General features: G+C 44.9%; 1 protein-coding gene and 1 long non-coding RNA gene across 2 annotated transcripts in view; one reads left to right on the forward strand and one right to left on the reverse strand.

Moving 5' to 3' along the window:
* The window catches only part of LOC126527822 (major facilitator superfamily domain-containing protein 4A-like), a 393,450-nt gene that overhangs the window by 332,317 nt on the left and 33,869 nt on the right, over positions 1–27,264 (reverse strand). The window lies entirely within an intron of this gene.
* Positions 250–16,462, forward strand: LOC126528279 (uncharacterized). The gene is made up of 3 exons (XR_007598932.3): positions 250–544; positions 1,308–1,419; positions 15,457–16,462. It is a non-coding gene; the product is annotated as an uncharacterized lncRNA (long non-coding RNA).

The raw sequence follows: 27,264 nt of genomic DNA on the forward strand, positions 1-27,264 counted from the left end.
ACAATACTGCACAAAATGAGTGGGTACTGGTTAATATTAAGGCATCACGGGGGCCACACAACCGCAAAGGTCTACAGATGACGCTCGCCCCATGCGATCGGTTGGTGGCGCAACCCACCACCCTGTTTCAAAGAAGACGCTCATAGCATTCATTCGTCTACTCTGCTCTCTATTTTGCAACTGCCGGTCGCCGGGCGGTTGCGCGAGCCGTTGTGGCGTGTTTGTCTAATCGTGTGGTTTTGTGTTTGGTGTAACGAAATGTGGCTTAGTTCGCGAACACAGAAGTGCCAGAAGATAGCTTGTGTCTCTCTGAAACTCGCCATATGCGTGGCGTGCCAGGCAAATGGGGACCAACGATTTTCATGCCCTGGAGTGCGTTCTCTTTTGTGTCTGGTTGCGGGAAGTTCGCTGGACGTCGCAAAGAAATAATGTGTATTATTAGCGTGCCTCAGCTCGTCCACTACGTAACGGCGTGTAGACTGGGAGTCGACGCAGCACCGGCAACTTGGAGAGCGCTTTTCGACCGCGTCGTACCATTCAAAAGGTAAGTAATCGTGCTTGCTAACCACACGTGTATTGTGCGTGCACTCGTGTGTGCACAGAGTGCGCGAGCGTAGAATAGAACCAATAGAACTGCCACGGCAACAGTGGAACCCGTGCTGATGCTTGCTGAGCGCTGGTTGTCAGAATTTAGCTAGGCAAGTTTATTGTCTTAATGCGAAATTGAAAATCATTATAAGCGTTTTCTTCCGTTGAGAAATATTACGTTCGGAAATAATCGTGTTCATCATGTGCACCTGTGCGTGAGCTCCCGCTTTTCTGCTTAAGTTGCATAACAACGCTCATCTGCATTTTAACAGATTCTTACTGCAATGACGTTTCCTCGCGTATAAATGCTTCTACGTTGTAAATAATCTGTGCTTACGCGGTTCTGAATTTACGAGCAGTTTTGGAAAAAAAAACGTAAGCAGTCAAAGCTTGCAACAGGTGCAGATTACTAAAAATTTTTAAGACAAGATGTGTTGACATAACTTATGCATAACTAAACATGACACGAGACAGTTGCTTAAACTAAGTTATGAAAAAATTGAATTGGTATGTAAACAAAGATTCTTTGTAATGTGTTGCTGCTGTGTGTGTGTTAAAAATTTTACGGTGATGAAGGGGTCCCTCTGTTGCCACCCTTCATTAATGCAAACATTATTTTCGTGACTATTTTAGATGCTCCTTGCATGTGTTCACACTGTGACAGCATTAATGTGCCACTGCTATAAATTAACTGCGAACTTTCCGAACTTATTTTGTAGTGGCGAGGCCGTAACCCACACCAGTGTCCACATAATGGAGGAGCCAGCAGAAATGCAGGGAAACCTTGAATGACTGCCATAGCGCAGTGTGTAATCTGATTGCTTGGTTCAGGTATGTATGATGTGTATGTGTTCCAAAGAGTAGGACCTCAGTATCATTCGTGAATAAGTTTATCAACATATTACTCAACACAGCTTACTAAGTAGGCTAAGTATTTTTGCAACTTGCTGCTTATTTGTGTTCATAGCTGTTATTGTTTTCTATATAAAACTAGATCTAACATGTCCTGATGTTAAGTATTTTTTCTTGCATCAATTGCTTGGCTGCAATTTAAATTTCATTTTTGTTTGACAGAATAGTTCTTGCGCAAACCCGCAAGGTGGAGAGAAGTAATTAATAAAGGGAAAATCAGACATCCACCCATTCATTGCAATTGCTACAAAGGAAACCCGTACAGGTTCCTCGAAAGAAAAGCCTCGAAGTTCAAGAAAAATTCGTCATGGTCCGGGACTCGAACCCGGGACCACTGCCTTTCCAAGGCAGCCACTCTACCATCTGAGCTAACCAGGCGGCTATCAAATGGTAGGGTGAAGTCAAATTTGTCAACAGCTGACAAATTCTGTCTGATTTTCCCTTTATTATTTTTGAAAGAGCGTAGGTTTGGGCATGTTGGCATTCCATAACTTTTAGGTTTTTGGCGCACAGAAAGGGGTGAGAGACAGAGGTACGACGCGGACACAGCGCTAACTTCCAGCAATTGTTTTATTCTACGAAGCGGTACACATATATATAGGTAACAGACAACAGCGTACGCATGCGCATATGTACTGGTTTCTAATCAAATGAGACAGCAACGAGACATGTGTAATGGAAAGTTAAGATGATATCGAAGATGAAAAAGCGACCATGCATAGCCAAAAAATTTTGTGTAATTGCAAGATTAAAATGGCATCTCCGTCAAGCCACCCTCTGTGACGTTTAAAAAATCGAATTCTTTTTTTGAAAGATCGATTGAAGGCGTGCTAACACAGATTATTGAGGCGGCGAAGATCGCTAGTTTGGGGAACGCTCGTGTTAGCGCACCTTCAATCGATCTTTCAAAAAAAGAATTTGATTTTTTTAACGTGTCACAGAGGGTGGCTTGATGGAGATGGCATTTTAATCTTGCAATTACAAAAATTTTTTGGCTATGCATGGTTGCTTTTTCATCTTCGATATCATCTTAACTTTCCATTACATGTCTCGTTGCTGTCTCATTTGATTAGAAACCAGTGCATATGTGCATGCTTATGCTGTTGTCTGTTACCCATAAATATGTGTACCGCTTTGTAGAATAAAACAATTGCTGGAAGTTAGCGCTGTGTCCGTGTCGTACCTCTGTCTCTCGTCCCTTTTTGTGCGCTAAAAGCATAAAAGTTATTATTTTTGCTTAGTACACGGTGTATTTCTCACTTTTTTATTTTGGCTTTATTGTTTTGAAACTGTTTCCTATGCTGCAGCTTTTATTTCCATCTTCTTTTCTGTTTATTCTACACGCTTGTGCAGTTTCTGTGCACATAAGAATTCAAAGTGTAGTGGGACAACTATGTTGCATGTCTAAGCACATGGCGTGCTTACCATTGTTTAACATTCATATTTGCCATTATTTATCTCTTGTTCCCAGAATAACTGCCACTGGCAAATACACATTTGATGAGCCGGAACTTTTTGAAATGATACATGAAGGTCATTATTCACTGTGCTGCAGTTACTGCTGTAACATATGGGTAACAGCACAAACATGATCAGAAGAAGGGGGACACATACACACAGTGCTGGCTAATAACTGGTTTTATTGGCAAGGATAGCACACCTTATATATGCCAGTGAAGCAAAGGAAATGAAGGGGAAAACACGTCAAGGGTGATAGCGTGCTAACCACGCAAGCACAATACAGCCAACCAAGCGCAACAATATGCAAACAATTATTTTTCTTTGCCGTCTGAAGCCCCGGTAGCCACATGTAGAAGATCAAATTCAGCATCACAGAGAGCAAGGGAAGGAGTGCTAAAGCACCTGCTACCAAATTTTCTAATGTAGTAGGCTTCTAAACTGATGCGTGCGGTCGTGTCACTGCCCTTTCCTAGAATCGTCTCTTTCAACCAGGCCACCCATTCAGTATACTTGCTAACGTTCGCAACTAAATGTGCATATTTATCATCTAGTTTCTTTTTTTCACTTTTTGAGCGTGTTCCCTTAAACGGTCATTGACACAGCGACCAGTTTCGCCGACGTAAACCATCCCACATGACATGGGGATGCAATACACCACTCCAGTGGAACAGTTTACTAACAGCGGTTGGTGGTTCTTCTGGCATCCACGTTTTCTGGCGTTACAGATATGTGGACACAACTTTCCCAGCTTAATTGGGGCAGAGCAACAAATTGACACGCCGTGCCTACTTGCCACCTTCTTAAGATTGTGGGAAAATTTATGGATGTAAGGGACCACCTCTGTCTTACGTGCCTTCCATTGATCCTCAGCCAGTGTACTTCCTGATCCTCACTTGAATTTTGGAAGTAGGATTTCAGAAACGGCTGTCAAGACCAAGACGGGGAACCTGCAGCCAAAGGCGGCTTGCCTGATTATTAAACGTGGGCTTAATCTGAGGTGGGCACGATTTTTGGAGAGCTGATGCCATACACAACACCGCTATACCTCTCTTAATTGTCTTGGAGTGTGCAGAGTCAAAGGGCAGCAACTTCTTAGCTCGTCGGTAGTAGCCCCAGCAAACATGTCCATCACAGAACATGATTTCTAGGTCTAAAAACTGTAAACTTGAAAGGTCCGGGAGTTCATGGGTGAAACGCGACCCATGTCTATGTTTGCTAAAAATGGAAAATATTTTGCCTAATGTAGAGGGGTAGGGGAAGGTAGGCTGCTTTTTTAAAAGCACTAAAACATTCTCAACATACCTAAAAAATTTTAAAACTGGCATCCATTAAACATCTGTTCCAGTGCATTTTCCACCTTGGCCAGAAAAATGTCAAAGAATAGGGGCTACGCAAGTCTATGCAGATGCCATCGCGCTACAGAAATGACTACTCGTGAAATACAATGTAATTAATTTAGGGAAAATGAGGTATCCACCAAATCATAGCAATTGCTACAAAGGAAACCCATGCGGGTTCCTTAAAGAAAAGCCTCGCAGTTGAAGAAAAATTCGTCCTAGTCCGGGACTAGAACCCAGGACCACTGCCTTTCCAGGGCAGCCACTCTACCAGCTAACCCGGTGGCTAGCAGGTAGTAGGGTAGCAGATGTCAATCGTAGCAATTAATTGTTACGATTGAGTGGATGTCTCATTTTCCCATAATTAATTACTTATCTCCACCTTGCGGGTTTCCGCAGAACTATTACCACAATAGAAGTAGAGTTCAAATGAAACTGCAATAATGATAGAAAGTTATGAACGGACAAACCGACAGTGTTCTGGAAGGATACGTCGCCATTATTTTCAATGCAGTCTTTGATACATGCTAGCAGTTGATTCTGCGGAACAGAATGAAACAAGTCCTGCACGTCTGCTGAAAAACCGAAACCAACATGATCATTTCCCTTTAAAATCTACTACTGCGACTGATTGCTTTAGAAGAAATGGGTCGTTCAAAGCTAGCGTCTTCAGCTTCTTAGCAAAAACTGGCTAACACACTTCTGCCACGATCCCTCTTCACTAACAGTAGTGCTAAATGGAACTTCGGGCTTATGTGTCTTGGCTGTGAAAAACCCCCTCAAACTGTTCCCTCTGCTGTTAGATATGTCCCTGGCAAAATTTTTGAGGTCTAATTGCTTACAAAACTCAACGAACTTGGTTTTTACTTGCACTTCACTTTTCTCTCCAGGGTCAAAGTTCTTATTAGCCGCTACCAAACCTTTTTCATTGTAAGTTCTCTTGGCCAAAATAATGAACCCACCCTGCTTGTCAGCTTGCATAAGCATCAGGTTGTTACTCTTAAAGAAAGAGATGTCATTCAACAATCTAGTACGGTACGGGTCCGGGGTTTTCGGAGCAAACTTTCGCAGGCAGTCAATACCTTCAAGAAGGCAGCTGTCCCGATTATCATCTTTTCCTGAGTGGCCACTTTTCGATTCATTGCAGTGATATCATGCACAGGAACATCAGCTTGGACCCCAAATTTGGATCCTTTCTGCAGATGTTGCATAATCTTCTCTGGTATATGGATGTCCCCCATGACGCTGACATTGCTTCCATCTTGCGTCATTTTCTTGTCTCCTGTACAACAGAGCAACATATTCAAGATGCACCTCCACCTGCACTCCATGAGCTGTGCCACTAGGCGCTTCAAAGACGCGAGCTTCTTAATCACAAGCCAGTCAGGATGGTCCTTAAATCACAGAAGGTGCAACCTGTCCTGAGCGACTTATTCTGCAAAGTCTTTTCACGTGCCCCCACGCTGGTTTCACAGGGCCGAAGAGGGCACTTACTTCGTTATGGACGAGTCATTTCCGGATGGAAAAGGCGAACTGTCTTGACTAGCATGTTGCATGGGCGATGTGACTGAGTAGAAGGTTGATGGTGGAAAAGGTGCCTTACAACCTTACAAGAGGAAGGAAAGACACTTCACCTTTTGCATCCGGAAAGGACTCGTCCCTAATGAAGTAAGTACCCTCTTCAGCCTTGTGAAACCAGTGTGGGGGCATGTGAAAAGATTTTGCAGAATAAGTCACTCAGAACTGTGACAACAAGTCCAACTTTTTCAGGACTGGTTCCATCTTCTGTGTTTTAAGGACCATCCTGATTGGCTTGCGATTAAGATGCTTGCATCTTGAATGAGTTGCTCCGGTGTTCAGGAGGAAAATGACGCAAGATGGAAGCAATGTCGTCATGGGGGACGTCCACATACCAGGGAAGATTATGCATCATCTTCAGAAAGGATCCAAATTTGGGGTCCAAGCTGATGTTCCTGCACATGATCTCACTGCATTAAATTGGAAAGTGGCCACTCAGGAAAAGATGATAATCGGGACCACCGCCTTCTCAAAGGTGTTGACTGCCTGCTAAAGCTTGCTCCAAAAACCCCGGACTCGCACCATAGTAGATTGTTGAATGACATATCTTTTTTTAAGAGCAACAACCTGATGCTTACGCAAGCTGACAAAGAGAGTGGGCTCATCGTATTACCCAAGTTAGAGAAATTTATTTACAGAAAGGCAGAGAGGTCGGCCTGAGCTATAACTTGCTCTGGCCTGCTACTCTACACTGGGGAAGAGGGACGGGGAGGGAAAGGGCTGATGAATGATGATGGTATAAGGAAGAGATGCGTATATACAAATTCAGAGTTGTGGCCTCTCTAAAGCCGTGCGTCCAGCCCAGTGGCTTGGAGAAAAGCTACAGCGGCTCTTGTTACCAGGGCTGCGCTGTTTGCATTAGGCCAAGGACCTAAAAGAAACTCGTCCGATAGCGGTCTCTCATGGATCTTTGCAATGGAAGAGACAAGTTGCTGTCGTTCTTGCGCGTAGGTGGGACACACACAAAATATATGTTCAAGCGTTTCTGGCACCTCACAGAATTCAGTTTGGGCTAGTATCACTGGCACCTATCATATGTCTATAACGGTTGGTGAATGCGACACCAAGGCGAATCCGGTGCACCATGCTCGTGTGGCTTCTTTTGAGCTTGTGAGGCATACGAAATTTCATTTCTTGGTCCCATTTGTGTAATCGCTTGTGTCGTCGATCTGGTTGGGTCCAGTGTTTCTAACGTAGAGTTGCGGTTTATGCGACGAAGTAGGACGTTTGTGTCTGCACGTGAGAACGGAATGCGTACTTCACAAGCATTATCTAAAGCAGTTTTCGCTTCAGCTTCTGCCTGTTTGCTCCCGATCAGGCCACAGTGTGAGGGTATCCACTGAAAGGTGACATTGTGGCCATATCTAGTTGCGTGGTCGAGCCGTTCTGTAATTTCTATAGCCATGGAATAATACGGGCCCCGTCTGAGGACACAGTCAATCGTTTGAAGAGCTGGCTTGCAATCGCAGAATATTGTCCATGCGTGAGGAGGCTCCTCGGAGAGAAATCGAAGTGCCTCCTGGATAGAAACAAGTTCTGAGGCAGTTGATGTTGAGCTATGGCCTAGTTTAAACCGCCGAGCAATGATCATATGTGGAATGACGAAGGCTGCAGTGGAGGCATATGGTGTGACAGAGCCATCGGTATACACGTGTGCAGTATCTCCGTACTTTGCAGAAATGTGCCACAGGGCGAGTTGCCTGAGGCCAATAGATGCAACGGATATGACTTTTTAGTAATTCCAGGTATCTGCAATGTAACGACAGGTTTAGGCAGAACCCACGGGGGTATTCTTGGAATACAGGCGGGAGAAAATCTCGATTGCAAAACGCGTTGATGGCGCGATATAGTCCTTGAAAAGCTGGAACCTGGGTGGGTGGCAGGGAGCGATGACAGAGGATGGTGCCTGTGTCGGGTCAACACGCGAAGGTACATTCGAAGAGGCTCGCAGAGCAAGTATACCCCAATATGACAAGTAAGAGCTTCCGCTATTGTTCCATTGGTTGACGTGCATCGTGGGAGGCCTAAACATGTGTGCAATGCTTGAGCTTGAATGCTCTCCAGCGCGCGCACACAGCTAAGTCTCATGCTTGAGAGCGCCGGAATGCTGTACCGTATATACCCTACGAATAGTGCTTGGTACAGTTGGAGTAACGACGACTCCGAGGGGCCCCATCTTGTTCCTGCAACAATGCGAAGGACGTGAACAAAACTCTTCAGCTTTGACTTCAGTGCGGCGACATGTCTTGACCAAGATAATCCCCGGTCTATGACTACACCAAGGAATCTGTGGTGTGTAACCGTAGGTATCGCTACTCCGTTAATGATTATCGGATACCTGGTCATTTGTTTTCGCGTGAATGTAATCACGGAACATTTTTCTGTTGAGAGTTGGAGGCCTTGACGCCGCAGATACTTAGCTGTGATTGTCACTGCACGTTGAAGCCTAGCACGCATTTGGGGACAGGTGGCTCCAGATGTCCATATGCATATGTCGTCCGCATATGCGCTAATCTTCACCGTGCTAGGAAGTTCGGATGCAAGGCCAATCAATGCAACATTGAAAAGAGTTGGACTGAGAACTCCTCCTTGTGGAACACCTCAATGTATATGGTACTGTCCGGTGTCACGATCACTTGTCGACATATACACCGTGCGGCCACTGAGGTAGCTAACAATCCATGCATATAGCCAGCCACCGACGTCTAAATCTTCCAGTGCATCAAGGATTGCATAATGGAGTACATTGTCGTATGCACCCTTAATATCCAGAAAAACAGCTCCAACTAACCGACGGCGACTTCTTTCTTGTTCAACAGTGGATACCAAGTCAATAACACCGTCAATGGAAGAACGGCCTCTTCTAAATCCATGCATAAAATCAGGAAAGCAATTATTTTTCTCTAGAAACCATTCCAGCCTTGACAAGACCATTCTTTCCATTACTTTGTCGGCGCAACTGGCTAAGGTGATCGGTCTGCAGGAGGAGAGCTCGTTAGGGTATTTCCCCGGTTTAAGCAGGCCTACAACGCAACTGCATTTCCAAGAATCTGGAACATTTCCTGTCTCCCACGTCATATTATAATAAGATAGAAGAAGACGTCATGATTCGATGCCAAGATGGGTCACGTCGGCAGCAGGACCAGACGGAATCCCATACGTTACCCAAGGGAATTTACAATTAAAAATGTTTGGTAGCGGCTAATAAGAACTGTGTCCCTGGAGAGAAAAGTGAAGTGCGAGGAAAAATTAAGTTCGTTGAGTTTTGTACCAATTATACCTTGGAAAGTTTGCCAGGGACATATCTAACAGCAGAGGGAACAGTTTGAGGGGGGTTTTCACAGCCAAGACACATAAGCCCAAAGTTCCGTTTAGCACTATTGTTAGTGAACAGGGATCGTGGCAGAAGTGTTAGCCAGTTTTTGCTAAAGAAGCTCAAGGCGCTAGCTTTAAACGACCCATTACTTTTAAAGAAATCAGTCGCAGTAGTACAGTTTTTAGAGCGAAATGATCATGTTGGTTTCGGTTTTTCGGAAGACGTGCAGGAGTTGTTTAATTCTGTTCCACAGAATCAACTGCTAGCATGTGTCAAAGAGTGCATAGAAGATAACGGCGACGTATCCTTCCAGAACACCGTTGGTTTGGCCGTTCATAATTTTCTATCTTTATTGCAGTTTTATTTGAACTCGACTTTTATTGTATTTGACAAGCAGCTGTTTTTGCAGTGCGATGGCATCTGCATAGGGTCTTGCGTAGCCCCTAATCTTTGTGACATTCTTCAGGTAAAGGTGGACAACACACTGGAACAAGTGTTTAATGGGGGGCCAGTTTTAAAAATTTTTCGGCATGTTGACACTTATTTGGTGCTTTTATAAACAGCAGCTCACCTTCACCTACCCTCTACAGTAGGCAAAGTGTTATCTATATTTAGCAAACATAGACGTGAGTTGCCTTTCACCCTTGAACTTCCGAACCTTTCAATTTTAGTTTTTATACGTAAAGATTACGTTCAGTGATGGACATGTTGGCTGGGCCTCCAACCCACGGGCTAAGGAATTGCTGCCCTTTCACTCGGCACACTCCAAGACAATTAAGAGAAGCATACAGGTGTTGCGTATGGAATAGGCTCTCCAAAAATCGTGCCCACATCAGATTAAGCTCAGTTTTCATAATCAGGTAAGCCGTCTTTTAGCTGCAGGGTTCCCCATCTCGGTCTTGACTGCCATTTCAGAAGTCCTCCTTGAAAAGTTCAAGTGTGGATGTGGAAGTGCAATGGTTGAGGATCAACTGAAGGCACCTAAGACAGAGGTGGTCCCTTACATCCACAAACTTTCCCACAATCTTAAGGTGGCAAGTAGGCACGGTGTGCCAATTTGTTTCTATGCCCGAAATGAGCTGGGAAAGTTGTGTCAACGTATATGTAATGCCAGAAAATGTGGATGCCAGAAGAAGCACCAACCGCCGTTAGCAAAATGTTCCACTGGAGTGGTGTATTGCATCCCCATGTCATGTAGGATGTTTTCTGTCCGTGAAATAGCTCGCTGTATCAATGACCGTTCAGGGGAACACCCTCAAAAACTGAAAAAAAAAAAACGCTAGATGAGAAATATGCACATTTAGTTGCGCACGTTAGCAAGTATACGGATTGTGTGGCCCAGTTGAAAGTCACGACGATTCTAGGAAAGAGCAGTGACAAGACTGCGCACATCAGTTTAAAAACCTTCCACATTAGAAAATTCGGTAGCAACTGTTTTAGCACCCCTCACTTTGCTCTCTTTGATGCTGAATCTGATCTTCTGGGTGCGGCTATCGGGGCTTCAGATTGCAAAGGAAAAGAAAAATAATTGTTTGCACTTTGTTGTGTTTGGTTGGCTTCATTGCGCTTGTGAACTTGGCACGCTGTCACCCTTGACATGATTTTCCCTTTCATTTACCTTGCTTCACTCTGGCATAAACAGGGTGTCCCACATAACGTGAGCCAAGAATTTAAATATGAAAGGCACGTGTGAAGGGAATTGAACGAAACCCATACTATTCGCAATAGCCTATAGTAACTCAGGCAATTTTTTGTTTTCCCCATAACTTGCTAATTAAATAAGTTTAATTGCAGAACTTATAGTTATTGGCTGAGGACCCCAAGTGTGGTACGCAGATTTGTAGAGCACCTTCAGAAACCACCGATCGAGTTCTTTCCTTTACTAAATGTCTCATGTCCGTTTTTCCTGGTTGCAAAGAAAGCCCATGAAATATGATGAAGGCCACGTGATGGAACATAGTGGTATTGTGCTGCTCTCAAGCGTGCGTTCGGTGAACAAGGTTGGCTGCATCGTGACTGGTGACGAGAAAGTGGCAGGGCATTCTTTATCTCATTGGCACCGCTCCGCCTGCAGCATGCATTTTCGCCATCATCCGACGGGAGCCGACCTTGTTCACCGAAGGCACGCTTGAGAGGAGCACAATACCACTGCGCAAGCACTCTGTCACGTGCCTTGTTTCATATTTCGCGGACTTTCTTTGCAACTCAGAAGAAATGACTATGTGAGACGTATCGTAAAGCAAACAACTCGATCGGTGGTTTCTGAACGGGCTCTACAAATCTGTGTGCCATACTTGGGGTCCTCAGCCAATAATTAGAGTTGGGTAATTAAATTTAATTAATTGGCAAGTTATGGGGAAAACAAAGGATTGTAGGAGTTACTATAGGCTATTGCGAATAGTATGCATTTGGTTCAGTTCGCTTCCAACGTGCCTTTCATTTTTAAAAAAATATTCTTGGCTCAAGTTATGTGAGACACCCTACAAGGTGTGCTATCCTTGCCAATAAAATCAGTTGTTAGTCAGCACTGTGTGTACGTGTCTGCCTTCTTGTGGTCTGTTTGTGCTGTTACCCATATGTTTCGAGATGAACCAACTCTCCCAAAAGGAAGTATTGATGACGTTACTGCTGTACTGAGGTGTTTTCTAGTAAGCTTGATTTTTTTCTCTCCCATAAAAAAAAATTTGGCAAGCTATGCCCATTCATGCAAATAGGCATTGTAGCAGTTAAGAGTCTATGTCCAGTTACATTATTTTTCACTTTAAGTAAACACAGTATAGATCACATAGTTAGCTGATAGATCCGTGTATTGATGCTCAATCATTAAAGAACACTATTTCATACATAGTGCTAAATTGTCTGGTTGCATTTGCTCGTTGTTGCTCATCAAATGAATTTAATTTCAACTGCACCACATAGAACATTCCGATTGGCACTTCTGTAATTTTAATAGTGATAATCAACCAACAAGCCCTAATTCAACAGCTGTCATGAATAATTTCTAATACTTTGGGTCCCTTTTCATGTGTTCTGTTTCACACTATGTATTTGGTCAGCGCAGTGGGCATTTTTATATTCAATCTGCTTGGTGCTGTTGAGGTCAGAATATCTTCAACCAGCAAGTCTAAATTATAATGCTATCAATAAAACTTCGATTACTGGGCAGATGAAAGCATTTTATCTCATTCTAAAAGTATCTTTGTTGTAACCACCAGTGTCTAGAGCATGCATCATATGCACAGCAACTCATAATAAGTTTTTAAGTTGGATGGGCGAGTACCTATAGCTAAGTATACCTGTGCATATACTTTCTACATATTAGCTAGTATTTTAGCCACACGAAACAGCCTATGTTGTGTTTGCTGAAGTCAAATTTATGGTTGATGCACCTGCTTTTTTTTGTTGTGCACTTACACTTCTGTGGTCTCTTAAGCACTGTAGTCGTGTGACAGCTGAAGTATTGCAGTAGTGTCGAAGTTAGCGTGCTACACTATGCCGACACGTACCTATCACCGTATTCGTGCATTTTCCGAGAACCAGCTGTGTTCACTAGGTGAAATTTGTAGTGTCCTTACGAGTTTGCCATTCAGTTCATGTAACTTTTCAGGACAGAATTTGCACAGGGAGGGAAGGGAGACCATACAACATGACTGGTGCTATGCATCAGATTTAGATTGTTCATCTGTTTTTTTCACCTCTGGTAACGGAATGGCCAACAATAACAGTAAGGAATATCACTTAAATACTGGGACGTGTCAGTCCGCTCTCATTATGATTGTGTGGAAAAGAGGAACACTCTCTAAATGACACAGAATAGCAATCACTCTGTGCTTTCTAATTCTATTTGTTTGCAACATTTGCCCTCATTCTAAAAGAACGTTTGTGCAGTACAAGTGCACATGCAGTGTAAATATTTTCTGTATTCCTTCCCATAAAATAAACATTTAAACATTGAATTGGTAGCTTTTGTGCGCTGTGGTCTCTCTTCTGTCCCTTGTGTTGTATGCAAAAGTTAAACATGAACATGCACCAACTTTCTCAGTTACTCGTCAGTCAGTGTTGATAAACTCACAATGTTTCCAGCCAGAACATTCTTACCATTTATGTCACATCCAGTCAGTATAGTACTACTCTGGCTTTTCATAAAGCATGCTAATATGTACTTCTGCATTTATAGTTTATGTAATGATAGCCTAACAGCACAAGCCAAAAGTTGTAGAGATACAAGCCGTCTAATTGCTCAGAGGGTGATCAGAGGCGGATACTAAGAGAGCTCTTCTGATTGGCTGGTACAACCTGTACCACACAGTAACTTTCTCTTGAGCGACTTGGTCATTGCTAAATGCCATGCTGTTGTAGTGCAACAAACTGCAAAAAGAAAGATACAAAAGGACAGAAAGAAGGGAAAGAAAGATGGCACTACACTTACAACTGTTTATTAGGCACAAAACTTGCTACATATATATTGCGCACACTCTTGACATCAGGGGCAGCAAAAAGAGCAAGTGACAGGTCATGTTGTTTGTGTGAAACCCAACAATTTCATTTCCACATCATATAAAAACATGTTTGACTAACACATGCTTGACCACTGATCTGAATGTGATATGCCTCTAGTAGTTCCCGTGCGGTTTTATCTCTACTCATACCTGGGATTCTCACCTCAGAAAAACGTGGGTTACAGGAGCACGATTTGCAATGTGCAGAGAGATGGGTGTTCATATCCTTTTTTAAATTGTTTTTGTTCCCTCATTCGGTCATTCACACAATGGCCAATCTGCCCGACATAGGTTTTCCCATAACTTAACGGTGTCTGGTAAATCACGTGGACCGCTTTTCCACATAACTTTTTTGTCTAGTTTCAAGCATCGTGTCCAGCAGCTTTTAAATGCCAGATTTCCTCATTCGGTCATCACCTAGTGGCAGAAACCTCGCTGCAGCAACTCAAATGTTACAATAATCCGAAGGGGAGTGAGGGAAGTAAGCACGATTCCCAAAGAAAGGCTCAAGTGGCTCCTTATTACCACAGGGTGAGCCACAGCCTCAAGGCAGCGAACAGGTATGAGGTACCTGTTGTTTTCTTCCTCGAACACGCTGTCTTGCCTATGTCCCCGAATCATAGAATGTGCAGTGCAAATGTACGAAGTCAAACATGCAAAGTGCTACGTGGAAAAGTGTTCCACTGCTGTGGTTTACCAGATACATGTACCGCTAAGTTACAGGAAAACCTACATCGGGCAGACTGGCCGTTGTGTGAACGACTGAATGAGGGAACATGCAAACAATTTAAAAGCACATATGAATGCCCATTTTTCTGTGTATTGTATACCGTGCTGCTGTACTGTAAGCCAAGTTGTTCTGTGGTGAGAATCCTAGGTAAGAGTAGCGATAAAACTGCGCAGGAACTGCTAGAGGCATTTCACATTCGTATAACTGGTCAAGCGTGTGTTAGTCAAACATATGTTTTGTTATATGATGCAAAAAGAAATTGTTGGGTTTGACGAAAACAAGATGATCTGACACTTGCTCTTTTCTTCCCCTGATGTCGAGAGTGTGCGCGGTATATATGTAGCAAGTTTTGTGTCTAATAAACAGTTGAGTGTGGCGCCGTCTTTCCCTTTTTTCTGTCCATTAGAACCTTTCTTTTTCCAGTTTTTCGTGCTACACCATGCCGTACAACCTGTACCACTTTCTACGCTTCACAAAGCTGAAAGTCAACTTGGGCTCACTGAAAGTCGTTGTGTATTGCTTGTGTAGTCTCTTTAAAGATTACTTTCAAACAGAGGTAAGCCATATAATTTTGTGTGGAGCCCCTACACTAATGCCACTGGACATACTTCTTTTTGCTGCCAGCAGTTAGTGACATAAAACCAATGGCTGATTGCACAAACAATAAAGATGCATAAAAAATGCTTGATGTCAGATTTCTCAGGTTCCTGTAAACAAAGCAAATTAGCTGTTTTAATGAGAAAGTTTGGCAGACTGGGTGGGAATAGAACCTGGGGTGTGAAACAAGGACACTTCTGTGATGCCACAATATCCATGTGCTTTTGGAAGTAACCGTTGCAGATGTAAACGCTACTGAGGGTGAGCTTTGTGTTGTGCCAAGAACTAGGTCTTTAAAAATCGGTTGTCAGTCCCTTTAAGGTGTGCCTACTGTGTGTCATATTGTGCACGTCACATTGCAGCCATCTGGTTCACTAAAGATGCTTTCACGTTCCCACACCTAAGCAGTCTTAACGTGTCTCTGCCCTTTTATTGCAGGTACACCTAGCAAATGTATACATTGACGAGGAGTGGCACCTGCTCTAGTGCCATGGCTAGGACTCCCTGTTCTGCAAAGAACTGGCAAAACTGGTGTGCGGAGTTCTGGCACTCAGGATAGGAGCATCACAGGGGCTCTTTGGTGGTGCTTCCTGAACGACCGCAATTTCATTGAGAAGCCGGCATTGAGCGTCCATAAATTGGAAGCTGTGGACAGTATCATCGACATTGTTTCAAATTTGTTTGTGTAATGTTTGTAACAATACATGTATTACAGTGAAATGATTAATTTTCCAGATGCACTTGATGCATATCTTTCGAGATGTGGTGCCCCTGAGGAGGAGAAATCGCGGTGCTCAAAATGGACCGTAGCCTAGCAGACATGCTGAGAGAAATTAAGTAAGCGTGTAATTGCAAACATGTGTACATGCAGTAAACCTCATTAATTTGAACTCGTGGGGGCCATGCGAAATGTCAGGACTAAGCAAACGCAACCAAAATGGTTTAAAATATATATTTATGTTTCGGCTTCCCACGGGAGCCTTGTTCACAATGAAACCAGCAGCAGAGTAGGTAACGTTCTTATCTGCAGCTCAAAACATGATTAAGGTACTTGGCATACATGGACATGGATGATTAGAGATTCAAGATAAAGACGCGTAAAATGATTTCATTCCTTAACAATCAAGCGATATTTTTCCTAGCTAATTGTGACGTAGTTGCGCAGTGCTTGGCCAGGGCATTCGATGCAAAGTATCGTTTCTGGACATCATTCCTGTGCTGTTTAAGTCCTTTTTTGGAGTTGCCGGTTTCTCCGATGTAGACGTACCGACAGTTCGCACACCGAACGACCTACACTACGCCTGGGAACTTGCCCTTTTCCGAACGGTCTTTCACATGCATGAGCTCGTGTTTACGTTTTGGAACGTGCACAGCCTGCACATCATATGACCACAACGCATGCAAGGGTCTCGCTTATGCAGGGGACCTATGGTATTGAAGCCCATTTTTCAGGGGGTCCAGGGAGGGTGGGTACTGCGCAAGCCAGCTGACACCCTACTGTGTCAATGGAGTACTCAGGGTATCCACAAGCCATCAATTCCCACTGCACAAGTGAATTGTCTGCCATGTGGTCTTCTACTGTTGTGCACACATTTTTCACCCAACGAAGGAGAGAGCAGAGAACAGACCTCTTTTGCAAAGCAGGGTGCACCAATGTGTAGTTGAGGTAGCGCCCCGTGTGAGTTAGCTTCCTAAACACCTCGAATAACAGGTTTGGCCCTTTATGCTGCACGAGGCTGTCCAAGAATGACAGTTGGCCTTCAGATTCCACTTCTATGGTGAACTTAATTGCTGCTTGCATTACTGTTTAAGTGAGCCGTGAGGAGGTGAATATTCTGTTGTTGCAAAACTCTGAAACAGTCGACATATCTGAAAAAGACCTTAGGTGTCGATGTAAACGAGCTAACCTTGAGTTAAACCTCGACCTCTTCACGGCTCACTTAAACAATGCAAGCAAAATTAGGTTCACCATAGAAGTGGAATGTGAAGGTCAACTGTCATTCTTGGACTCCCTTGTGCCACGCTAAGGGCCAAACCTGTTATTTGAGGTGTTTAGGAAGCTAACTGACACGGGGCGCTACCTCAACTACACATTGGTGCACCCTGCTTCGCAGAAGAGGTCTGTTGTCTGCTCTCTCCTTCGTTGGGTGAAAAATGTGTGCACAACAGCAGAAGACCACATGGCAGACAATTCACTTGTGCGGTGGGAATTGATGGCTTGGGGATACCCTGAGTACTTCATTGACTCAGTAGGGTGCCAGCTGGCTCACGCAGTACCCACCCACCCTGGACCCCCCCAAAAAACGGGCTTCAATACCGTACATCCGTGGCATAAGCGAGACCCTTGCTCATGTGGAAGAGCACGGCAGGAAGAACAAATCTGACAGGCTTGCCAACTGTCACGAATTTCAGCGCTTCAGGAATGGACAGAGACGCAATGCAAATATGTTAAATATTTTTCCCAAGACACAATGTAACCCAAAACAAATGACCAGCAAAGTAAGTGTGCACAAAATATACCCTGTACACAAAAGAGATTAACAAAACTAGGTATATACATAATCAAAACAAATGAGAAATTAGCTGTATAATGTTTATAGTCTGACTGGCCAAGTGACAGTCCCCAAGAATTGAATGTTCTGACTGTCAGAGTAGCAGTGAACGTCGGCAAGGCGTGGTGCAAGATGTCAGCCTGCGTAGTTGCAACATGACGTAGACATAGACCTTCGTTGTGAGTGACGAGGTTGTCGCTCCCTTACAAGACTTGCATTGCACAGGACGCAGTCTGGACTAGTCAGGCATTGTGTGGCCGACGTGGTCAGGTGATTGTGGCACTGGACAAGGCCGGTTATGGCAGTGTGGCGTTGGGTTGGGGTTGCAGAGCATAGTCATGGCGATGTAGTCAGGTCTTGGAAGCTGTTGTTGGCCAACTCTTGGATGTCCTCTCGTCTGTCCGTGGTCCCAAGCTACTACTTCCCACCTCCAAACACAGCTAGAGATGCAACTGCCTTGCTTCTCATCCATGTCAGCAATGCGTGCTCCTTGGTTTTCCTCCCCTTTTCCTTCAATTTTTCTCTGACACTTCACATGCTTCCTCACCTCATGTATCCATTCTCCATTTCACTGACCAATGTCGTCTGCTCCACATTATCGCACATGCTCTGCCGGTGACTCGTGACAGTGTGAAAAGGGAAAGCATGGCAGCAAACGTATCCACTTGTCAGTCAGCACTGTGTTTGTCTTTTGTTTTATCTCATCTGTTGGTACTGTTCCTTGCCAAGGTGGCCAAGGTTTGTATTCAACATATGAAAAGAGTGCAGTGCAAACCGGAAAAGAGATGGTACCCTAGCTTGAATGGAAGCATACTTCGTTGACTTCAGTTGCACAAATGGCCAGGAGTGTACACCTTGAGACACTAGTTTATGGCATTGTAGGTCTTGAAGGCCGTGGAATTGGCTAACATGGCTAACACTTTTCTGCATGCTTCACTTGACGATTATCGTAAACCACAAGTGTTCTCAGCATTATGTTCAAATGCCTTATGCCATTTTAATGTGATGTTTAACATGCCTCCCTTCTCTGCTACTAGTGCACTTTCTATTTCGTTGCTTATATGTACCTTTTATTTACTTATTAGTTATGTGTAATATCTGCAGTGTCATTGTCTTACAGCGACACTGTTACGAGGTGTTTCACAATGGTTACAGTCTATATTCTTTTTTTAATTATGTGCAATATATGCAGTGCCATTGAGGCATCCAACATCTTAAGCGATGCTGTTAAGAAAAGTTACAATGTGGATGCAGCCACATTAAATGTAAATGCAACGCTGGTTCGGAGCCTTGAACTTGTTTTGAGACATAATTATCAACAATTATAAAATAAAAGTTGCCTGCATATACCTTGTTTGAATACATAGCTTATTTGCACGGTTTCTGAATAAGTAATTCATAATTTTTGTTTCTCGCATTTTATTATACTGGCTTTGTGTTAAAAGTCGGCAAGGACCTTGTACGGCTGCTGCCATAAAAGCAGATGCCAAGCTGCTGCTAGCCTGCATGCAGGCTATCACTAATACAACCAGCCTTGACCATGCTCGAGCGCAGCAGCACTTGCTGTGTGCAAGCAAGGCTGTGAGCCAGCAATCAGATCCCTTATTCCTCTGAAGGGTGTGAGAAATCTTATAACAGTGTTGTCAGATTGGCACAGTAAAACTTCATTTGGGCCTAGTTGGTACATAATTCTGAACTTAACGTTACAGCGCAGACACCTAAGACGAACCACAAAAAGCGCCAGTGTGTGTCGTGTCTTTTTGTGGTTCGTCTTAGGTGTTTGCGCTGTAATGTTAAGTTCAGATTGGCACACTTCTCTAAAAGATTTTTTTTTTTTACTTTTTATCCTTCCCAAGATGTTACGGAATGAAGCTTCCAAAAGTTGTCATCTCAACTAGGCCACATGTTCTTTTATGATGCGGTCTTCAGCACTGCCTGTTTTTTGCCTTTAATCGTCAGAAGTGAGCCCATGGTGGTTCTAAGGCTCTGTAAGCCTTCTTGCACCAGCAGCATTGTCCAGGTGGAATATCAGTAAGGAAATTTGGATGATGGCCATCAGAAGCCCACTTGTCATTATTCTGCCACTTTTGTTGCTTTTCTTGAGACTGCTTTTTCTTTCAATGTTATTGTGTTAAGAAATTTAAGCATGACGTATGTTTGGAGCTAAGGGCATGATCCACCGGCTTCAAAGTTCCTAGAGTCAGTCTGCGCAAGGAATTGTGAGGCGGTGCTGCTATTAAAAGCATGCACTTTCACCCGCTCTTAAAATCGGGGTACAATACAATGAACATTTTACCATCCCTTACGACTCTCTCTTAGCCACTATGTTTGCCTTTCGGTAATATGGGGGAAAAAAGCAAAGCTGAACTCTCCTTTATTTAGTCCACTCTGCCAGCTTGTCACAGTAAAAATGGCTCTGTTAGTGCCTACCAGAACTTTCATTTTCCTAATCATTTAATTTTGAAGTGCAATAAGTGTTTTGGCGTCTTCTCAACTTTTTGCTGCTTTAACTCTTGCACATGTCAATATTAATGAGAAATGATGTCCTCTTTACCTTTTGTAGTACCACAGTCTAGATTTGTCAGAGAATGCACTGTTATAGCTACGTTATTTCTACAATAACTGTATTGCACCTTGTTTAGGCACTTGTGGCTGATTTCCATGTATTTTTTATGTACTTCATAAGGTCTGTGCTTAAACCTGCAGCTGGATGAGTTGCTTTCTATTCTTACTGTTTGGTTTGTGCAGATAACACATGGGCAAGAAAGAATCAAAAACCAGTTGAGAGATTGTGCTTGCGTCGTCCATTTCTTCCTTGCCTCTGCTTATGCAATAAATTTATTTTCTACAAAGCACTACTTTGCTTACTTTTGTTTGCATCTTCTAGCTTGCAAACCAATATATTGTGTATTTCTCAGTGTGGAAACTCAATATTGAAAATTCTTAAATTGGCATACTAGCCGAGTCATGTGAAGAGATACTCCCATATGTTCCTGTAAAACCTCCATGATCATTGTAAAGAAATACTATGGTACTTTGAAAAGCCTCCCTCGAATGTAAAAAAGTATTCCCATAGCTTCCTGCAAAAGCTCCGTGATGGATGTAAACACATGCTCCCATAATTCCCTGCATAAGCTCCTTGATGGAGGTAAACATATACTCCCATAATTCCCTGCATAAGCTCCTTGATGGAGGTAAACATATACTCCCATATTTCCTTACAAAAGCTCCGCGATGGAGGTAAACACGTGCTCCCATAGTTCCCTGTGAAAGCTCTTTGATGGAGGTAAACATATACTCCCATAGTTCCCTGCAAAAGCTCCGCGATGGAGGTAAACATATACTCCCATAGTTGCCTGCAAAAGCTCCGCGATGGAGGTAAACACGTGCTCCCATAGTTCCCTGCGAAAGCTCTTTGATGGAGGTAAACATATACTCCCATAGCTCCCTACAAAAGCTCCGCGATGGAGGTAAACATATACTCCCATAGTTGCCCGCAGAAGCTCCGCGATGGAAGTAAACATATACTCCCATAAGTACCTCCACAACCTCCGCGATGGAGGTAAACATATTCTCCCATAAGTACCTCCACAACCTCCGTTCAGCAGCGGAGTAAATCTTTTACTCCGCCTACCCGGAGTATATTTACCTCCCATCAGGGAATGCGCTAGAGGACAAGCCATTTACTCCCATCTCGGATCATTTTTGCTAACAGTGTAGAAGCGAGCGCGGGATATCCCGGATGTTCGCGCGACTCGAAATTGCGCAGTTGTCTCCGCCCACGTCCAGTTCGTGTGTTCATTTAGCGCGTCTCCCCCATCGCTTGGAAAGGCAATGATGAACCCTGAGCAAGAAGAGGCAGTACTGCTAGCCCTGTTTGGCGAGCACCTTTCTGGCGAAGCGTGTCGCGCAGACGCATTCGCCGAAGAGACGACGCCACCGGCGTTGGTGGGTTCGTCCTGCTTTGCAAGAGCGCGCGTAACTTGGTCAGGTCGCTTAGACCTTGTGCTTCGTGTGGTACTTGTCAAAAAGGACGGGGCGGTTACGCACCAATTCGATGAGCATTTCCGAGGTCGCGACGCGTACAAGACTGCGATATGACGAGCGCGTCGAGCTTGGCCGCCATCTTTCGAATTGCTGAGACGCGCTCCGACTGGACCGCGGCGAGGGAATCCGGCGGCAGCTGCCGCAAAAATCGGTCCGGGAGCGATCGGCGCGGAAGGGGCTATTCCGGCGGATCTCGCCGCCGCCGAACTTGGTTCCGCCGAACTGGGCGCCGCTCCAGACGCCGAATGTCTCAGTGTGAACGCGCCATTACGCCGAGGGACTACGCCGACGGTCGCTGCAGGAACGGGCACCTAAGAGCTGCGCTCCGCAAAATAAATGGCGCTCGTTTCCAAGCTTTGGCTACACTTTGCGGTGATCCAGGCAATAAAAATGAATCCTGAGCACTTCACTGAGGTGTTTCTTAGATCGCACAATGGAACGCACGAGAAAAATACGGCATTAATAAGGTAGCACATAAACCAGTGGTGTCGGAAAAGGCGGAATGGTTCACACTTTGGGAAGCCGTATAGTCAGCTATAGGCAGCCCAGCAACGGCGGCCAAGTGACTGCCCCCCCCCCCCCCCACCCTTCTCACCTTGTAGCAGAATATGTGATCCTCGTTTCCCTCTTCGAGTAACAAACAAAATAGATATTTGCTCGTTACAGGACGTCTTATGGTGGCCACGTTGGTTTTGCCAGCCGCGTGACGAAAGAGACTGTTTTCAAACGTATGCGTTTTCATTTTACGTATACCGTCCCTCTAGGCAATTTCCGCTCGTTCGCTATTGAATTCGTGATGATAGTGCATGCAGGTATATATACCTATCTATAATCACCATAAATGCATGTAAGTACACTGTAAACGGAAATCACTCCGAGGTGGGAGTATACTGCTTGTCCTCTAGTGACCCCCCGGTTCGGAGTTTATTATGCTCCGTATGATCGGAGTAGAATTTTTACTCCGTACGAGCGGAATTTTTTGAGTGGCATTATGGGAATTTTTTTTCTGTCTTTTCTTTATTTTTTGCTTTGCAATTGACGGAGTTCTTTCGAGGTGCAACGGGAGTATAAAAAGAGGCATCGCGTGAGTTTGCGAGAACCTGTTTACATGCAGAGGCTGCTGGAAATATGCGCACGAGACCGCGTCAAATTCGACGAAACAAGTCAATGAAAGCACATATATCATGACATACATAAACATTTCAGAAGCGCCCAATGCAGAAATTTGAAAGACATCCCACGTACACGCGATACTCAAGAAGCAACGGTGCCAGTATATATAGCCACGATACTGTGTGCCTCGAAACCGCCTAGGGAGCAGCTGTGCTGTTTTCAGAATTACGACTCACATGCTCGTTCATACGAGATCTGCCTCTGAAATTAACAGAATACCTTACTCAACACAAAACTGTTAATTCAAAATAGTGAGAGAAAAAAAAGCTAATGGCGTAATTTTTCAAAATTATCATGCCATTCTGTGAGTGCTGAAGCGACTTCGCACACTGCCGGCGTTCGCGGCCAAAAAGTAGTGCGTTAGTTACAGTAAGCAAGAAAAATGTAAGTGCATGTGCTGCACAGCAAAATTAAATTTTAGCGATATAGTGGCGTAGCAAGAAATTATTACGTGTGAGCATGACCCGCAGCAGCCGACGTAACACTGAAAAATGCGCAGTCATACATATTATACACCGCACTACTTTCTCTGCGTCCAAGCAATCTGTCTCGGTTGCGAAAAGGAGCTACATCGCTGATCTGTCGAGTGAATCCCTAAACTCGGAGCCAGCAGGCATGCGTCTAAATCAGTGTCTCGGATAGAGCATAATGTTAATGCAATATCGGAAGCAACGACGTGACCAAAACTTATATGCGCGATAACACATTCGATTCACATCGCTCAATAAGAAGCTTTATTTTCAGTACGCATACTTATGTCCTACCGTTTTTCTTCGGGCGAAGATATCCGTTCACAGATACATAAAAACAGTTTCTTGCACTCCGGTCTTTCTCACTGGCAACACAGCACCGCAACGAACTTGGGTTACGCCATTCATGCGCGACTAGCACGGATGTCGTCACTCGAACAGTGGCTGCTGTTGCCATTGCTACGCGGTCCTTTCAAACACTACACTGGACGTTGTCAGCATGTACTCAAAAGGACATAGAAGTCGCATTTCACGTACTGATGAACACAAGACAGGGTGACGCTGCACGAAAACACAGCCAGAACGTGAGCCGACATCACGAGCCAGTGAGCAGCTTCGAGGTATACCTAAGCCTTTTTCCGCACTTGAAAACGTGGCTCTTGCAATCATCGTTGTCAGCAAAGTGAGCACAGCTAATGTACTTGAAGCTGAGATACAGTGAGCTTGAGGCGTGCCTATAACACTTTCTGGAAGGAAATACGGGAAACAAATTGACGAAACGCTGTCAAGGAACGACACTTCACACACGTAAACAAACCGTCAGCCATGAGCACTGCCCGCTCCGCCGAACGCGCCCGGTCGCTGGCGAGGCGCACAGCCTCATGGGAAGCGCCACGTGACCAACCTGTATCGGCGGAGGGGAGTTCTTTAAAACTCCCTGTCGGAGTTTCACGGGAGAACAAGATTTTTAAGCGGAGTAAAATCGCGTCATGTCGCCTTAATACTCCCGCAGCTAGCCAGCGGAGTGAAACGAGGGCATGGCGTTGTTTTGCTGCCATACATCGGAGTAAATATTTGAGGAGGGGAGGTTTTAGGGCACATCACCTCTTAAAAACTCCCAGGTGGGTTTATTTTCGTTTACAGTGTACCTGGTGCTATCAGCATAAATTTAAACGCTAGGAACTCCAAAAATACTTCAATGCGTTATTCCGTTTCCCGTTTCGAGATTCACCTGCATTTCTAACGATGACTTGAATAAGACTCCAAAACGCGCGCCTGGGTCTACTCCCAAGAAATCGGCTACACAGCGATTAGTTATTTGTTTTTCGCGCTTCAATTTATGCTGATGATGCACGCGCACGCACACACACGCACACAGAGGGAGACAGATAGAGAGAAAGGAGGAAACGCGTCCGTATAGTAGACGGCGCAGGTTCAGACGGAGGATGACGTCGTCAAATTCGAAGCTACAGCACGTGCGAAGCTACCGCATTGACAGAATCATTAGGACAACATATCGGAATACCTTTTGGCCCGAACCAGTCCTAATTTGGTGCGCTGGAATAGTAACGATGACCCCCGGGCCTGCTGTCGTGATCAGATTACCTTATAATTACGCCCTGCGTAATGACGAGTTATTTGAGCTCCGCTTACATGATGCGAGATCGCCGAACAAGCGACTGAAACCCTCGTGGGAAAGCGGGCTGGAAAGGGGAGGGGTGTTCTGCATGACCTGACTTGACGCGCATAGATTTGCGCAAGAGAGGCTGCCTGGCATGCAGGCGTGCGCAGTATATATCGTGCACTAATTGGGCAATCGAGCGACCGACTCCGACGTGATCGCTCAATCGATCGCTCATCGGCCCGCATCGAGTCACGTTATTCGCCGATCGCGCGGCCGCCTCGATGACGTCGTCTCTGAAAGCTTATACGCCGCACATGTTTACAGGTGAGCTCGCCTTCCTGGTTTTTACTTGTACGCCCGTTATGTTTCTCTCCTTGGTCAATAAGATTCGCGGTACAACGAACATCTCTGGATCGATTGTCCACATTCGAGGTAACCTCAGATACACGGGTATTTAACTTATTTCATTCGTTTATTTGTTACGCGGGTAATCTGACCATTTCGCTTTCAGCAGTGGCGTTCCGCCAAGCCACCGCCTGGAATCGAGCAAACGCACGTGCGGCCGATTAGGACATAAGTAGGGAAAAAAAAAAGACGGACGTCGCCATTATACAGCACGGAAATACATACGGAACGGCTTTGATTACATTGTCATAAGTGCACTTTACTGGCCAGTTTTTAAAACGAGAAGCACGTAAATTCGAGTGTGTTAAACTGACGCCACCGTGGTTGGTATAGGGAAAATGTTTCAATATGGGGGGGTTTCCTTTTCTTCCATTTTTTTTAGCACATCAGGGCCTATACTAAGGGAAGATACGCGTGCTTATTCAATAGCTTTGCTAGAAAAGAACATGCTTCAGGTGTTTATTTTTATGCGGAATACTTTCCTTTAAAAGAAGCTGATGCACTACGAAATGGCCTCGGCCGTTTCTGCACATTAGCAGCAATGTAGTTTTAGTTGTAAATTTTAATGTAAATTAGTTTTTCCTTCCCACGTATTTACATATGAGGCCGCCAGCTGAAACTTCCTCTTAGCGGCTCTGACCTTTACACAAATCGTGAGACGCTTTGTGCAAGAGTTCGAAGCACTCAAAACACTGATGCAGCCGTAGCGGCGCAAATGGCGAGAGCCGCAGACAACAGTGTCACAAAAGACTCCCTCCCGCAGTTCGCGACGATATTAACTGCAACGCCAGGACACGTCACATGCTCTTTCCCTGGCGTGAACGACGTTCGTGGAAAAGCGGCACGCATGTACACACATGTGCACTTACTCAGTGACCCATGTTGGTCCGACAGTTGGTTTCGAACCCTGCTCCCTCAGCACAGCAGCTCCATGCGCTAACCAATCGACCACGCACTACCCAGTGACCGCGGTATAGGCAGGAAAACGGTTGGATACAAACGTAGCTATATACACACATACAAATATAGACATAGATAGCCCCCGGAAAGTCCGTGCAGTACCCAAATAATTCTAACGCATTAAAGAACTTCTCAGCCGCAGCTTCGGCGCGGTATTCCGGATCAGCTCGGATGCGACGCATCGCTTCTCGCTTGGCAGTACGGTGCTCTTCCTGGTAAGCCGCTTCTCCTTCGGCCGTCCGGACTTCGGTCTTCACATGGCAGCAGCACGTACGCACGGAGTAGAGGAGGCGAGAGGTGTGTCGCCGCGCCGGCTGCTCCGAACTTTTACTCGCCTGCGACGTCACGACTCCGCCCTACGCGCGTGGGGCGCGACGAGGTAACGTGGCTCCACGGTGCTCTTGCAGGTGGTTGCCAGGCAACGCGAGGCGACGCACAGCTGGGCTGAGTTTTCTGGGAACGCTCCACGGCGGAACTAAAAGCTGAAACAGCTATTGTCTGAACATCTATGACGCCCGTTCCATTCCATCCAGTACCGGAGTTCTAAAAGCTTAAACAGCTCCGCTGTTAAAAATCATTCAGAACTTCTGCGGTACTTGATGGAATCGAGCGTGCGTCATACATATTCAGACAATCTTGTCCGAATATATAATCATATATAATCGCGGCAATATGGCGCACCGTGACCGGTGGGAAGCGCGAGAGAGTATTGCGACCGGGTACAAACACGCCTCATAGACGACACGTTTTGGGCGTTGACAACATCGTGAATCATTGCATTGCTTCGGTGTTCATCGCGTTAAATGTCGGTATTCATCGTAAGATGGGTTCTGCAGAAATGAAGAGTAAGCTAGCGAATCCTTGTTATTTTTTTTTTAATTACCCGATGCAGTGGCTTTGGAGTTCTGCTAGTGAGCGCGAGATCGCGGGTACGCTTCTCAGCCGCGCCGGCAACCTTCGTATATATGGCAGCGGAATGCAAGTAATTACGCTCGCGCGCTTAGAATTTGGTGCA

The sequence above is a fragment of the Dermacentor andersoni genome, chromosome 9 (assembly GCF_023375885.2).
Source record: "Dermacentor andersoni chromosome 9, qqDerAnde1_hic_scaffold, whole genome shotgun sequence".
NCBI classification, from domain to species: Eukaryota; Metazoa; Arthropoda; class Arachnida; order Ixodida; family Ixodidae; genus Dermacentor; species Dermacentor andersoni.